The sequence below is a fragment of the Diorhabda carinulata genome, chromosome 1, assembly GCF_026250575.1.
Source record: "Diorhabda carinulata isolate Delta chromosome 1, icDioCari1.1, whole genome shotgun sequence".
Taxonomy (NCBI): Eukaryota; Metazoa; Arthropoda; class Insecta; order Coleoptera; family Chrysomelidae; genus Diorhabda; species Diorhabda carinulata.
The window spans coordinates 20451833-20469510 of record NC_079460.1 but is presented as its reverse complement, the minus strand read 5'-3'; the positions used below and the strand labels follow the sequence as shown (position 1 = coordinate 20469510).

General features: G+C 31.5%; 1 protein-coding gene across 6 annotated transcripts in view; it reads left to right on the top strand.

Annotated features, from left to right (window-relative positions):
- The first annotated feature begins 231 nt into the window (after positions 1-231).
- Positions 232-17678, top strand: part of LOC130903539 (stAR-related lipid transfer protein 13) — a 52539-nt gene continuing 35092 nt past the window's right edge. The window contains exon 1 of one of the 6 annotated variants that reach the window (XM_057815704.1): positions 232-452. The gene's annotated coding sequence lies outside the window, so the exon portion shown is untranslated. Of the gene's footprint in view, positions 1101-10124; positions 10253-17551; positions 17647-17678 lie in introns of those variants that run through there. The other 5 variants (XM_057815714.1, XM_057815723.1, XM_057815695.1 and 2 more) reach the window with 5 other exon arrangements.

Below are 17678 nucleotides of genomic sequence, written 5' to 3'. Positions count from 1 at the left end.
TATTTATTATACTAAATCCTTGATTGTTTGACAATGTACAGAATTTTCATAATCACTATGGCAAGTGAGTATTAGAAATAGTTATATGGTGTTTGTTATTCAGTCCCTTGTACAATTTGGTACATCTGGATAACAGACAAGTGCCTCGTTAGTAGATTTTATCTACACTTAAAAAGGGCAAAATGCGGGCGCTCTACTATACAGAATAATCAGAAAGAATATTATTATCGCAGTCACATATTAATCGACATGGTATCGCAGCGCACATTCAACTTGAGTTTCATGTTTAACCTCCCATTCTTTTAAAGCGTCTTACCAGTAAGTTGCTTTTGCTATTGGTAGTGTGCTAGTAGGGTTCGGGCAATGGAACAGTATGCACGAATGAGACAGTTATAGTTTGTTTATTTTTTATCTTGTGTATATGTACAATCAATGTGACAATTGGTGTGGAGGTACGTACACGCGTAGAATGAATTTGTGTAACTTGTAGGTTGGACAGGTAAATTAACGACGGCAAATTAGATGCTAATATACTCGTGACACACCTATTCTAAAAATTTTCTTATAAATAAAATAGCCTTCGCTTTTAATCGGCAGTTTTAGATATCCCTAAAAATATCGTTCGAACGTTCGGTTTTTTGGCGCTTAAAAATTATACCTGTGCGGAATAAATCGCACCAATAGTTATAGTGACATTAGTTACAAATTTGTGTATAAATAACTATTCACGTCATACCTTTTAATGGGTGGCCAGGTAAGCAGGCACGACAGGAGTTTTAACGCGTTTTTGCAACATATATATTATGTCATTGTTTCTTATTTAAATTTTTTCGATTCGTGGGAACATTCATAAAAAATATAAATATTTATGTTTTTAAATTTCTACCTCTATCATGGTGTTGTTCGGGTTTTTGGGTGTCAGTTATAACAGCAGGTTGTAGTCAGTTTAGTAGACCTCTTTTTAATCCTGTAATACCGGAATCGGTAGGATCCATAGCGCGCCACTAGGGGATTATGGTAATTTGAAAATACCACAAATTCAATTCCTTTTGATTTCCAGAGTATACTCATTTTAAACGTGAAGTTCGTTGATAAACAAGGTATGTTGATATTTATTTAAATAATTAATCTTATTTCCAGTCATAATAAATAAAACTTTTATGATAACTTTGATAATAAACAAAACAGATTTTTCACATCAAAATATATTTAGAAATATAAATAGGTGCAAGGAATATCCTATCAGTGATCAGTTTTTTTTAGTAAATATAGAAACATGTCATTAGTCTGAAATCAAAATATATTGGTTTTGACAGAAATCATCAAGTTAGACTGAATGAAATTTTTTTATAAACAACAAAGCGACATTTATATAAGTTAAACACACCAATTATTGGAAAGGTTCAAAGAACTGCAACGGTTTATTTTTATATGGGTTTCCTATCCTGAATTCATTCACAACTCCCTGTCATTGACGGAGCTATTTTCATTTTTTATTAATTCAGCTGGTAAAGAATTTTAAAATTTTTTTTAAACCCGAAGTAATTCCCAAATGCTACTACTAGCGACTAATAGCAATATCACGAAAGGTTTTTCCAACATACGTAATTACTACAATAAAATAAATTATCTTGAATGCTATGCCATCGGGTTGTAAATGACTTGAAAACGAGATTTATCATAAAAATAAGACGGTAATTTCAGTTAATTTATGGGGTAGAATTTTTTAAGCAGCTGCTTAATATTATTTTTAAATGCATGCAGACTATGTGGGCAAGTAACTCGATATTCCGTGTAAATGATCTCATGATTATCTTGTGATTTGTGGGTGTCAAAATTCATTCTTGGAAATCTGCGAAAATGGTTTTCAAAATAATTCAAAGTGAATCTATTTCTTTGAAGTATTAATAAAATGAATGTTTTACAAATCATCGAACTAAATACGAGGTGTGGCTATTAAGTAACTCTGCTAGATAAAAAAGTACGCATGCGCCAAAGGCTAGCGACTGTTAGCTGTTTATCCTGAGGCCTACTCTTTCGAATCCGATTTTTACCATATACGAGATCTGGCTATTAAATAACGTGACTGCGCCTAGAGGGAGCTCCAACTGAGTGCAATAAATTGTTGTAAAAGACCTGTAGGAACAATTCTCTATCTCGTGCGTGTGTTTTTGAGTGATATAAGCGGTTTAGTGATGGCCGAGAGAGCAAATCAACATTCAAGGCAATGTTGATCGTTTTTTTCGACATTAACAGTATCGTGAAGATTGAATGGGTTCCAGAGGGTCAGACTGTCAACCGGACTTACTATTTGTCAGTTTTGGCAACACTGCGACAACGAGTTCGTAAAAAACGGCCAGATTTGGCCAGTAAGCGCACTCCAGTGCTCGAACACCCGTCGTACTCACCAAATTTGGCACCGAGCAACTTTTTTTTGTTTCCGAGGATAAAATCTGCGTTGAGAAGAACCAGATTTGAGTCGATGGAAGCGGTAAAGCAAAAAACGGCAGATCTTCTTAAGGCGCTCTTTATAGAAGACTTCCAGCACTGCTTCGATCACTGGAAAAAACGTATGGAAAGGTGTGTGGCGAGGGGAGGGGAGTATATTGAAGGAGAGCATTTGGATGTAGAATAATTTTTATAATAAAACCCTTTTTCGTAATCAGTCTCGTTATTTAATAGCCATACCTCGTATGTAATACTTCTATATGGACAGTTTAAATGGGAAAGAATATCCCACTATTAAAGTGCCGACAATATTCATTTTCTCTCTCGTTCCAGATACCTCGTTCAGGTTGCGCATTCTTGAGAATGCGCACAAGCGAGCTGGAACCTCGGAGGATAGAGAAAGCATTATCATTCTGTCTTCCTTAGTCGGAAAAGCTTCCACTTATAGAATCTGACCATTTAGAAGTATTACATAAATGATTTTCGTAAAAATGATCGATCTAAAAATAGAACAACGGATTGTTATCAAATTTCATATGAAACTTGGAAAAACTGCAGTTGAAACTTATTATTTATTGAAACAAGTGTATGACAATTATAGTTTATCGCGTCTACGTGTTTTCGATTGGTTTAATCGTTTTCAAGTTGGCCGAGAAGATGTTGAAGATGATTCACGTTCGTTCGACATCAAAAACGGATAAAACCATCGAAAAAGTCTTCCTGCACTATTTCGCACAATGGAAGATTCGCATTGAGCGATGTAGGGATACAGGAAAGGTATGTGTTAAAGGTGAAATAAATTATTTTATATAACTTTGAAACCACCGAAAAAACTTACATCTCGTAAGAATAACAAAGTAAACAGAAGAGGACGAAATGTCACATGAAAAAAGGCTTTGACAGCGACTTCATGCAATTTTAATAATCACAAATGCCTGTAGTACAGATTATGTATAGCAATGTTGTTTTGTACCAGAAATTCGCAGAAAATTCGGAAGGTGTCTTAGAATTGAAGAAAGCTTAACGAAAAACATGGTGATACAAGAAGAATTGAAACGATTAATGGTTAGCAGTAACAGGTAAAGATTCGAAAGGAATAGTTATTGAAGAAAGTAACGAGAAAAACTACGATAATGAAAATATGAAACAATGAGTATGTTGATGTCAGAATACATATTTGGGAAAAAAAACAGGTCCACAGCTGGTGTTTGTGAAATATGGACTTAATATGGAGAGAAAAAACTAGAAGATTTACAAAATTTATTGGAATCATACTGTTATATGTTTGATCGTTTTAGTCTAGAGTTTCACATTCATATGATATTCTCAATCGATAATTTCAGCATAAATATCAGTGAGAATCAGGAAGAGAGCTTCTTTGGATATACACTAGCAATATTCTAAACACGTGCTAATGCAAGGATTCCATGTATTCGTATACGAACTAAACAAGCTGGCCAACTTCGTCGACACCAGTCCCAGATTTTTCTGATTTCTTGACTTTATTTTTATACTTTCTGTTGCCCAAATAATCAATAGATGATGCCATAAAGGTACTAATATTTTTTACGTAACGTGCTTTTTTATTTCAATTTAATATTTTTTTGAATTCAGTATTCTTGAAAATTTCTGCTTGAAAATATTCTACAAATGTCAATGACAGTTAGTTCATACAAATCCGGCTCAAATCCTACACTCTAATCGAAGAAGTTGTTCTGTACCTACCTAGAAACATGCGAGTGTGGAGTGAAACTTTCATCTGTTTTCTTATTACAAAAACAAGAAATAAAAACAGAAAACAAAGCGAGAGAAGATTATGTAGATCGGTTCCACATTAATGTTTTTCGTGTTTTTCTCGCGACATTCTCGTGTGGATTTGGAGATGCCTCTTGAAATATAATTATAATTCTGAGCAAAGTTCGTGACATTATTTATTGCAAAAACTTTTCCACTGTAATTAATTTGTGTCACATTACGTAATTTGGATAATTTTGTCAATATTATGAATTCTTGTGCACAGTTCTCCAAAATATTATAGATGTCGTAAAATGTGAAAGGTTTAGAAAGTCATAACAAATGCCAAATGGCTTAAATTGATAGTAATTTAAATTACTATGCGCTAAATTAGTATGTACACATATGGTATGTGGGGGCAATAATTAAATAATTAATGTATTATTAAGTTTCCCACACTAAGAGATAAAAAACTTTTCAACGTACATTTAATAAAGAGTATCATTACACCAAAACAAACAGTGAGAATAGTTTTATTGAGATCTTAAAGGAGTGATAAATATAAACAACTTTCAAAGAAAAAATCAACTGTCTGGATAAACAAACAAGAAGTGAAAGATGACATCTACTTTGACGTAATCACGTGATATTAATAAAAAAGTTTGATTATACCAGATGTTTAGGAAATGATAGGGTTGTCAACTTGGATGAAAAAAACGTAGAAAATGGTTTGAATTAAAAAAATCTAAAAAAGTATTTGGAAGAAAATAAATACTTTTCAACTTTTATGTTTTTATTTCCTTAAAAACGTATTTTTGTGTCCTTTTCGCACAATTTTTTGCTATCTTCAAATTTTTGAAAGTTAGTTTGGCAGTCAAAATTCAAATAAATAAACAGTTCGTTTTTAATTAAATTTATTGATGCTCTATTTCTTTCTTATCGCCACTTTAGATTCATCACTGAAAAAATTCTCATAGTGAAAACTGAGGGGGCGGGAACTGAGAGTAAATAAGAAATATTTTTTTACATTTGGTAAGCTAAGTTGGAATTTCTGGAACCGTTGTCAATATTCATACTGAATACACTGTTTACACCACCACTACACCAACACATAAATTACACAGTCTGAGGCGCGTTTCGATAACCAAATTTTCGTCGATTTATCATCATTAATAAATTTCCTTGGGATCCTCTAAACCTTATTGTCTCGGAATATAAATCGTCCATCTGAATATTTAATCTGTCTCGTACTTTGGCATTCGTAATTACCATTTCAGAACGTTCAAATTTAACCTCAATTTTCAAAGACATACTAGGAAGTAAACGAGAAAGAGCTGGAGACGGAAAATTTAGTGAGATACATAAAAGCACAAAGACTCAACTGGAATGGGCATATAATGAGAAGAAAACTAACTGAAATGATCAAAAGAATAACGCCAATAACGATATAGAGATGATATAGAGAACTGGACGGCAAAATGCAGGAACCGAAAGGAATTGAAAATAGTAACAAAATCAGCCAAGATAAACGATAAACTATAAAGAAAACAAAAATAGAAAATGAGAATTAATCCACCTCAAAAAAAGGATTTTAACGCGCAATATACGATAGCCATAATCCAAAGGATTGAAAGACTTGATGATGATGATGACTTTTCTTTGAAAATTCTTTGGATCTCTTTAGATCTTATTGTCTCGGAATATAAATCGTCCATCTTTATGTCTCGTAACTTGGCCTTCGTAATTACCATTCAAAATGTTCAAATTTAACCTCATTTTTCAAAGACATGTTAGGAAGTATTGAGAGCCAGTTATCGTCGCTAAAATAAAACCATTTTGTGATATAATTTAAGCTCATATCAATAAAAAGTGAAAAATGACTGATAAATGTATTGAATATTTCGAATAATGACTTTCCAATTTTTTGTAATTACAATTATAATTAAGTTAAAATTAATTTGATTCATAACCAGAGTACTTATCAGTTTTTCTTTGTTTTAATTAGTTTCTTAAATTATCCATAATATTACAGATATCAAGTAAAGTTACATTATTTCCTTCCAGACGTTTTATTATTTCATTAAATATATTCAACCTTTGACTTGTAAAATTTCAACAACTTCCTGATCCTGTCGATCACTTAGTTTTAATAATTCTTGTATAATTATTGGACCTGAACTTATAAAATAATTACATATTAGTGTAAAAGGGTGTCAATGGCTGGAAGTAGAGATAACCAACCAATGCCAGCTGAACTGATTGTAAAATTCATTACTTTCATTAAAGGTTGGAAATAAAGTATTTTCATATACTTTATTTGTATGAAAAAGTATAAAGTATAGTTACCAAACATACAGTAGAATGCGTTATTATAAAGTATTATTAATTTTTAAAAATAAAATAAAATAAAATCATTTGTATGTTATTTTTGTCAACACCAATTCGATATTGTAAGACTGTTAAATGAGAATTCATTAAATTATTTATATTGGTCAAATCTTCTTTACAAATAATTTTGTTACGCTACTGACTCTCAGAAAGTAGGTATTTCATAATATTTTCTTTTCCCACATATTAGACCATGGAAAAGGAAACGTTTCGACACATTTTTATTAACAATTAAAACATAAATATACTTCTTGTTTTCATCAAGAATTAGTTTAGAGAGACTTTCAATAACTTTGCATCTGTTAAAGACGATTTTTAATATTAATCTCTCTTTATATGGCTACATTTACATACTTACACAATCTTTCTCAAGGCAATCTAGTATTTGGCTTGGCAATACGTTTATGATCGTGATCATATGTTTAAATTATTTTGAGTATCGGAAAAAAACTCTGAAATGATAAAAAATCTTCAAACCCTATAAACGATGTATGTGTATTATTGAAAAGATTGTATCGTTTTTCGTATTTATTTATACTTTTTCTATTCGTGGGGTGAATTAATAAACACTGTCTCTTACGTTCTTAATTTATTTACACACTTAACTTATAATAATTTACTTAACTAATCTCTGCGATTTCTTTTACTAATTCGTTTTTTTCACTGCGATTATTTATTTAAAACTAAACTAAACTGCGCTACATAAACTTATTTATATACCACAAATATAATTCGACAAATTTCTAGAACAAAAAGAAATAAATAAATAGACTTTCCTAGAAATTATTTAAAAGAAATACTGTAAATAAACCTCCAGCTATAATAAAAAGTTCTGAAAGGAAACATCAAAGGCGCTTCCGCCTATCACAAAAAATGTGAAAGATGCTGAGGGAATTCGCCGAATTTTCAATGTTACACAGAAGCTGGACAGGGCCGGCCTAGGGAACCATTTTGCGAACTTGTTCGTAACAATATGATACAGCAGCTTTTAACAATACAATAACAAAGTACTACTATTTCAAAAATTTATTCTACTTTTTCTTCACTTCTAAACTTAAACTTCGGTATGTCAAAACATCTGTTCTTGATACTTCCTATAAAAGCTAAATTCTTTAAAATTAAAATTCGAAAATTCGATGGATGATTATTCGCTGCGTGAATTTATAATATGGGGAATGAGCAAGATTTGGATGAGTACTATAAACAAATTTCGAAGCAGAAAACGTGAATAATAAAATTGATTGATGATTATTGGTCGTTCCAAAGAGTTTTGAGTTGGTTTGCAACATAAAAAGCCCTGTGCAGTCTACGTTAAATGAAAGAAGCAAGTTAATACATACAAATGAACTATTAGGATAAACTGGGTTGAAAAATGTACTACCGGGTCATTAAGAAGGTGAATCTTAATTGATTGCCTGCAGAATAATTAACATCTATCAACCCTCAATCGGCATAGAAGCGTTGAAATTTATAGAGATACGAGCAGATCCCTCAAGAAAATTTTTAACTAGTAACGGATCAAAAAATGCGTATTAAATTTTCTACATGCATTACCTACGTTCGTGATTTTTTAAATATAATTTGATTCGAAAACTCTAACGTTTCTGTTTTGTCTATGTAGTCAAATGAAAATTGATGATTAGGGCAAAGGAAAAATGGTATATTATTTTATTGAAAATAAAGTGAAGAGGTAACTTGAAATTTGATTGATTCTTTTTAAAAGTACAACAATGGATAATAATGTACTTATCCCAACATGTAATACTTGACTAGAAGCAATTCCGGCTTTAATCTCCATATTGCTAAATTTGGGGCCCTTTTTGCGCTAAACTCTCCAACAATCAATCGCCTGTTTCAATAAAAAAAGTCTTTTTCTATTTCATTTCCACTTTTCAACATTTCGTGAGCTTCTTTGTCTTTATCTTTTAATTTGAGATAATACTTAATATTTCAGATCCATATATACCTGTACAGTAAACGAAGTATCCTTGAAATATACAGATTTTACATTAAACTAATTAATGATTAAGCAATTAAGAATTTGAAAACTGGTGTGGGTTTCAAAGACATGTTCAGGTCAGTAAGAAATTGAAACCACAACCCAAAACAATTTCTTTGTAACCTATCAACATTGTTGAGAACCTTTCTTCCCAGACTTTTGACAGAATAGGTATTTTGGGGGTTTGTATATATTCAAAGTTTCATTCAGTGTGCAGGTGTGCAGGATTCAGATCACGAAATACGTGTCTATTAAGGATAAAAATTGATCAGTCAGCAAAAAAGATTTCGATATTGTCAACAGTTTGAAAAAAAATGTATTTTTCTTAAAAGCTGATAAAAATTGTAGGTAAAATCAAGCTTGTTACAATCAAAATTAAATTCTAGATACTTGAATATTTATCTACATAATTAAATTCTTCTTAAATACTAATTAAAGGCACAAATAAGATTTTTTCAACTGAAAAATAACAAAAACCTCTTTTTAAATTAAACAATAAAACAAAAAAAACTTGTTCGGGCTATTTTGATTATTATAGCTTACATACTGGTACCTGTGTAAGGTAAACTCCTAAACTAACTCCATACAAGACCTCTAAGCCCCAGTCGATTCCAGGAGCATATTCCAGTCTATAGTGTCGAACGCTTTCTTAAGGTTTAGCTATTTTTATGTTTGTTTTTTAGTTTTTACAAGCTTTTGTCTACAAATTGTAACAATTTTTTGACAATAAAGAATTTCTCTCTCTCTCTCTCTCTCTCTCTTTATCCGGACGTCTGGCAAAGCTAGGAGTAAGTGACATACTAGTTAATTTGGATGCAGCGTAATTGCTATTTTGAAAATTCATTAACCTTGTTTTTTTTTGATCTAACCTTGTATCTATGGCATGAGAACAACAACTGTTGTTTATATGTTGAATATATGATGTTCACAATGTGAAATATCATTTGTAATATCACATATGTCTCTATTAAAATCAGTATTGAAGCTCAGAAGAAAAGCATGTGATGACGACGAATTACATCAAATGGCTGCTAAGGTATTGAGAGATTAAGAATAAGAAATTTTCCACTTTAAGTCTCTACTATTAAAATCATTTTAATTTTATTGAGAAAAATTGTGAAATACATTCGACATTTTCTATTTTTATAATTGATTCTCTTCTTTTTATAAATACACTGATAGAGAAAACCTTGTGCTCGTTTTGGGTTCTTTCGAGCAACGAATATTGGTGTTTATATGTGCCATAATCGATTTCAATTACACAGTACCCGTATCTCTCCGATATATCATTAGATAATAAAATAAATGCAGGTGAAAGAAAACAAACATTATGAAATATATTTCTTAATTCATTGCGAATAAAACTCATGCATTTTTCTTGTCACGTACCATGGCAGTACTGTAATACCAACGCTAATAATCACAGAACAGAACGCTCGAAAATCTTTGAATATCAGTGTTAGTCATCGATAATTATTATGATTAATAAGAATTGTTTATTTATAATGTTGAATCAACAGAGGAAACAAATATAGATAAAATATAAAATCTTCTCAATGAAATATATATTTCAACAGTAATCGAGTTGTGATTTCAGTACAATCAAGATACAGTGTATAGTAATTGGATATATGATACTATAAAGTGTTCATAGTAGTGAATTTTCAGTAGATTATATCATAGGTATGTCTTAGACTCGATTTTATCTTGAAAATCGTTTTGAAACTTGACCAAAATATCAGAAAACACAATTTATTTAAACGGAATAATGCCGTATAATAAATCAATATTGAGTGTGTTATAAATTAGATTATTGCATCCTGAGCTGTTTGTATGTACTAAATTATAAGGTGACGTATTGCTCATCGGACAGAACTACAAAGAAGATTGATATGTGTTGGTATAAGCATCCATATCATGATGAATTTCATAATTCGATGCTCTTAAGCAAGATAAAACAAGTTAGTATTAAAATAACTTCATCTCCCCTGTAAAAATATAGTTGACTTGTTTCAACTCCAAACAATTAAACAACAACACCTATATTAGTTCTGTTGAAAAATCGATTTCATTATTCGTCCCAATTCGTTAATCTATGAACACGGTTAATTGTTAATTTGGCAACGATCCAATTTATTGATTAAAAAAATTTTTTTTTGAAATTTTTCTTTAGGGTCTAAATAAGCTAACTTCAAAGTTTGAAAAATTTGAGTTCATTTTTGGATGAGATATGCAATATGTATCTTGTAGGATACATTGCCAAATAAGCTGGTTTAAGGTTGGCGGCAGAAGTAATGGTTTGGGGTTGATGTCTCGAGAACTAGTTGCTCCAGACTGATGTGAGGTGGTAGCTATATTATCACTGAGTGTTGCTGGCTTATTCTGCTGATCAATTGTGCTTACAGATGGACAAAGATCTCTCATCAGGAGGTCTGTGTAGAATTCATCTACCGGTACCGGTTCGTCAGCAATCGACCGGTCCATCATTGTCTCATCCTTTGACACTTCTGGAGCTTGTGATGCATCCTTTGCATCAAAACGTTATTCAACGTATACATCTAAAAATTTGCTCGCTGTCTGAAGTAATACATCTTCACTCTTCATTTCTTCATTTTTTCCTCATCCCCAGAGTCCGCCTTTGGCTTAGAAAGTAGTGAAAGTTTGGAATGAAAAATTTTTGCTTTGAAAACGAAAAAAAAAACATCAAAATGAGGTTGAGAAGACAAAAATGCTAACAAATTCCTAAATAAAATTAAAACCAAAATAATAAAACTAAATAAATTTTGAATTGAGGTAAAATAAATCTGATTTTTTAAATTATACTCCATTGTTTGAAATTAATATGATTTTTTAGAAAATAACACGTAAATTTACTATAGTTATTGAAGTAATGACTTTTTTTCTCCTAAATCATAAGTAATGTTCAAACCATTAGCCGAATTGGCAATGTATCTTACAGGATACAGATGGTAAAACATAATTTTCTAGGTCATTATCAATTGAATTGATTCAATTTTTGTTCAAAACAGATGTTTACATGTCAATACAGGTGAATCATAATTTAAAAAATCTGAATTCAGATGATAAATAATAGTAAATTGACTGAAAACTTACCCAACCGGAGGTCGATGCCATTTCTTTGGATGAGGCTGATTTCACTGTTCCAATTTGCAAAATAAACAAACTTTCACTCCAAGTGTGTGTTGGAACTTAATGGAGGTTACTGTATAAGTCCTAAAGAGACGATGCGATAGATAATGGAACTTTATTTTAAAGGCGCTAAATTTAAATAAAAAGTCAGGAAAAGTCATGTATCTTGCAAATTACACTCGCTTTTTGCGACACTTTTGTATTCTAGATCTTCTATTATCATTTTTCTTTCACGTTTTCTTTTTCTTCTTCACCTTCTTACTCCCATTCAACTTTTTTCACATTTCATGCTTTCCTGAATATGACTTATCTAGTACCTTCGAGGACATAGCTACTGTAGTATTTTATATAAATAATTCTTCTTTCCCATCCTAGGTTAGTTAAACATTCTGAATACCTCTCGTTGCCAAATTTGTGGTTTTTGGTTCAGATTTTGCAGCTGTAAATCATTATTCGTAGCTTTTTATTTTTTTGTAATTATCTATCCAGACTTTTTCGAACTCTTTTCTTATCTTAAAATCTTTTCTCTGTTCAATACTGCCGTCATTGGTAATGCAAAATGGTTCATAAATGGATACCATCTTTTGATCCTATTTGTTAATACTACGGAAGTCCAAACTCCTTAAATATCTTTAATTATTTTGTGTGTATATTTCCTTTATATTTTTAATATAGAGATGTAGGATTTGGTATTTTTTCATTATATCCATGCTATATTTTTGAAAATTATTGCTTTATTGTAGTAGTCGTCTTTTGACTTTAATATGACGGCGTCGTTTATGGCATGTAGCTTCCATTATTTTTCTGATTTTAGCATTTCGTAGCCATTAGTTTTACCTTCATAATAAATGTTGTTTATTGTTGTTATTGACATTAACTTTTTTTTCGGAAAAGAAAAAATATCAAACGAAAAGTTATCTTGAATAATGAAAAAGGGTTATCATTAACAGTAAAGGATATACAAGCTTTAATTTGTCAAAATAATAATTTATTTGAAATTAACTTTTCAATATTTAGTGCTCCCTCCCCTGGCCCTAATAATAGCTTCCAAACGCTTTTTCATGGATCGAATAAGTTTCTTTACTGGATATTATTCGATGCTATCCCATTCTTTAATGATCGCCGTTATCAAGTCGGATTTTGTGGCTGATGCAAGATCTCTATACCGAACTTTTCTCTTAAGTCCATCCCATAAATGCTCGATACGATTTAAGTCCTGGCTACACGCCGGCCAATCAATAGCAGCAATTTCGGCATCCTGTAAGTAATGCCGTACGGAACCTGCAGTGTGTCCACAGGTATTTTCCTGAATTAGGATAAAGTTTTCGCCAAAATCTTCAATTTTTTCTATGTATCGGTTCGCCGATAATCCACCTCCAGTTTCAATAAAAACCAACTCAGTTTTTGCTTCCATTGAAATGCCCGTCCAAACCATCCAAGAACCTCCTCCAAAAGACACGTTTCTTTTATGCAACACTTTTTCCAGTTCTATCGCTAGCATGCAGGCAAACTTTGCTTTCGTAGAAAAAAACGGTCAGCCCAATTAACGTATTCTCTGGCAAATCGAATATGGACTACTCGGTGTGTTGAGGTTAATTTGGGGACCGTGGCTGGCCTTTTTGTCTCAAAGTGTTTTAAGTTTTCTAGCTGTCTAGTTAGAGCCCTTGTTGGACTTGAACATCAATGAGGGCCATATTTTTCAGCGATGTCCTGACAATGAATCGGTCAACTCTCGCGGATGTGCATCTTTTTCTTCCGGAACCGCGTCTTTGATGAAAGTTACTTACTTAGTAATTATGGTGAACTCTGAAATTACCAAACCGACTTATGTTCAGTGCACAGGCTACTTCTCTCTGACTCTGACCTTATGGCAATAGGGTTACTGCTTGAGCAGCTTTATCACTCGTTGTGTCCATTTTCAGATAACCTTTTATAAGGTTCAGTTACCCCTAATTAGCACTAAATATATAATTTTGAAGCTAATACTACTAGCTTCAAGATTTTACTAAGACAAATACTATACACACGAGTGTAGTTCTATTTCAACTCTTCGTATATTGCACAGCAATGTTTCCTACTAATATTATTGATTTATACTTCTGAAAAAATAACTGTATTTCTATGAACATTGATGTATGATTCAACACAAACATCGTCACTAATAAATGACGGGAAATGACACGATTAGAATAATCGTCATTTCGAACTTCTACAGTACTTGAGTTACCTTCTGCTATTAAAAATATTTTCAATGGTTGAGCAACCAACCCTGGGCCACTTTCTATTGGTTGACCCTAAAATGTTAAACTAATTAGTAGGGAATCTATGGTTCTATTTCCTTACTAATAATTGTTATTTGTTTAACGTTGGAATGAATAATTTACAAAGAAATTGAGTGTTTTTGCTATTAATGAAAAAATTGTATGAGTCGCAACGCTAATGACTAATCCAAATAAAAATATTTCTTCGTTTATTTTCTTATCTTCCAAGATATTACAATGATAACGTATTGTGTTTTGTAGTAATAGTACTACTAACAAATTTGTATACATTAGTATACCAGAAGTTGAGATACTTTTTCACAAATTATTAACAGCAAGCCAAGCAGAAGATTCATTTAAGAGAAAATTGAAATTTCCCCTTTGCGAAAATTGCTATAATTGGTAGCCAATTAGTGTGCTAATACAAATAACTTTAAGTTGGTATGTAAATGTCATTTCGTTTGTCAGTACTGCCAATGAAAAGATTATTCTATATTTAAATTTTCATAAGTAATATTTGTATGACTTTTCTATTATTTTCTTATTTGTATAATTTATTGAGACCCTGCTCGGTATATAATCCGTTCTAGTATTTATTAAAAAAAAGTTTAACACAACAAAAACATTTAATGTGACTTTTGATTACATCGACTTAACTATTTCCGTTGTATTTTTTTGGTGGAATGAAATGGTTTAGTGTAAATCATTTTTTAAGTAATGATCGTATCCTCCTTGTGCATTTATCACTGCAGGAAACTCATAAACAGATTCTCTCATGTTCATTCATATGACACGAGGAATGCATATCAAGTCAAGAAGACATTGACTTGTAAAATCGTTGAAAATAGTATAAATTTCATTAGTTATTGGAATCTTCAAGTTAATTCAGTCTCGTTATTGTACAATAGCTGTTTGTATAAAACGTAATTATTTATGCTTATAATTATTATTAAATGGAATCTTTCAATTTAGTGAAGATATAAGCACCAACTGTGTATGTTTTATAATTAAACAAATTATATTATGAAATAGTGAAATGCGTTAAACTTTCAGAATTAGTCAATCAATCCCACTCAACAGTTTCTAAATATTGTAGCTGAATGAATACATTAGCACTCGAAATAGTGAAGTCTATCTTAAAATCTGATGCATTATTAGCAATGAAATTATTACTATTATCAAAGAAAAACCCATTTGTTGATATAATGAGAATCTAAAAATAATATTTGTAAAATTTCCACTTAAAATCAAACACGTTTTATTACTCCAAAACAATTTCAGCAAAATTAAACCTCGCTGTTGAATTAGTCGTTAGAAAGTTTACGTCGATCTCAGGTCAATATTGAATGGGCTAAGAATAAGTTTTCCGATGATCTAAAGGTAGCTTAAACGGAGGATTCCAACCTAGCTTTTTCAAATTGTTCACATTTTTACGATATTGTCAAAAGTACAGAGTTTTGAAGATATGATATTGGATGAATTCGCTTTTTTTGAAAGTATCAACATTACGAAATGTTTTGGCAGGTCCTTGAATTCTCAAAATCATTAATTATATCATCATATAAAATCTTGTTCATTAGGTGTGATTCTATACATAAAAGAGCTAAAGCGTTTCTTTACTTTTATTTTTGTAGAAATTTCAAAACTAGTCCTCTCCGTCTAAACAATATTTTTTTTTAATTTTGTAAATCGAAAAAAAATTCAACAAAATTTGGCGCCATTTGAAATCTGCTTCGCTATGCTACAGCCTTCCTAGCCTACTGGTAAATCCACCACTGCTAACTAGCCTATATATGACTCACAATCTACGAGGATGGTCCCAGAAGTACGTACCTGACCTGACCTAGAGATGGCGGTAGTGCAGCATATATTTCAAGCGCCACAACATGAGAAAGCTGTGTGTAAAATGGATGACGCGTTTGCTCATAATGGAACAAAAAATTGGTCGTGAAGATATTTCTTTCGAGTGTTTGGCAATGTTTCACAGAAATCAAGCCGTTTGATAACCATGGATGACAAATCGGTCCATCACTTCACACCCGAAATAAAAAAAACAATGGACCGAAAAGGGAGAACCGACTCCAAAGAAGGCAAAGGCCGTTCCATCTGCAGGCAAGGTCATGGTGTGGAATTTTTGGGATGCGCGTGGAATAATTATCATTGACTATCAAGAAAAAGGAAAAACTATTCAACAACCAGTATTATGCGAACTTATTGCAACGTTTGAGCGAGAAATCAAGAATAAATGGGCGCATTTGACTAAGAAAAAAGTGTTGTTTTATCAAGACAATACACCAGCTCACACATCCGTTATTGCCATGGCCAAAATTAATGAATTAAAGTTTGAATTACTACCTCATGCACCCCATTGGCCAGATTTAGCCCCCTCGTATTATTTTCTGTTCCTACACTTGAAAAAATGAAAATTTTTCAACAATGAAGAGGTGATGTCGGCAGTTAATCGCTATATTGACGATTCTTATTATAAAAATGGTAATGTATTTATTGAACTTTGCTGGGAAAAGTGTGAGGAACTAAAAAGAGATTTCGTTGAAAATTTTATATATATATATATATATATATATATATATATATATATATATATATATATATATAAATATATTTTTTCCAAAATTTTTGTGTTTTCTTCGTAGGTCATCCTAATATGTCACTATCAAGAGAATTTTTCAGGTCTGTACGTCACTGAAATCTCTAATAACTGTTAAACATTAACATAGTTTACATAAGAACTGAGATTTGAATATACAAGCCTTATTATTCACCCAATTGCGTGTATTCTTTTGTAATCAAAAACTTTTTTTCGAACTCTGGGTAACTTTGTTGTTAATAGATATTATGTTTGTGAACTTCTTATGACAGCTATCACTCTAAAACCAGTGGCATAGGTATTTTTTTTTCATATAAAAAATTGCTAATTATATTTCTCTACTGAACACACTGTTCACACTCCCACTATACCAACAGTCACAATTACACTGTCACACAGGTAAACAGTTTACCTTCTCCAGTCTCTGAAGACGATAACTTGGTTGTCGAAACGCGCGTCAGATAATGTAATTGTGAATGTTGTATTGTGTATTGTGAACAGTGCGTTCAGTATGAATATCGCCAACGATTCTAAAAATTCTAACTTAATTAATACATTTCTCTACATACAAAATTTCTCCCAAGAAAATGTTTTACTGTCAGTCATTTAAAATAAATTCATTAAAATCTTTTTACGTGTGTTTCCGCTCTAAATTAATTATATTTATGTATAAATTAATTTCAAAAATTGATTTATTTCGTTATTTACAGAAAACAGTTGATTGATACATAGTAAAATAGAAGGTCGAATATTAGAACATGTGAAAAATACGTGCATGGTCCTTTCAGCTAAATATTCACTAATATATATTTCCGTTTCATTAATGAAAGCACTGTGCCCTGCAGACCGCCTATGTATCTTACTTATCTAAGTCAAATAGTGTTATCGGCATAGCAGTATGGCTTTAGTTTGTTTACGCATACCCGTAAATATATAGTCCTTTATAAATATATGTTAGTATCTACCACAGGTAATATTAGATGGAAGTTAAACATCGATTTAAATTTCATAAATTTCTCGGTAAATGTGAATTATAGAATGTAGATTAGCGATTCCAAGTAAGTACAGAGTATTTCTAAGAAAATTATGT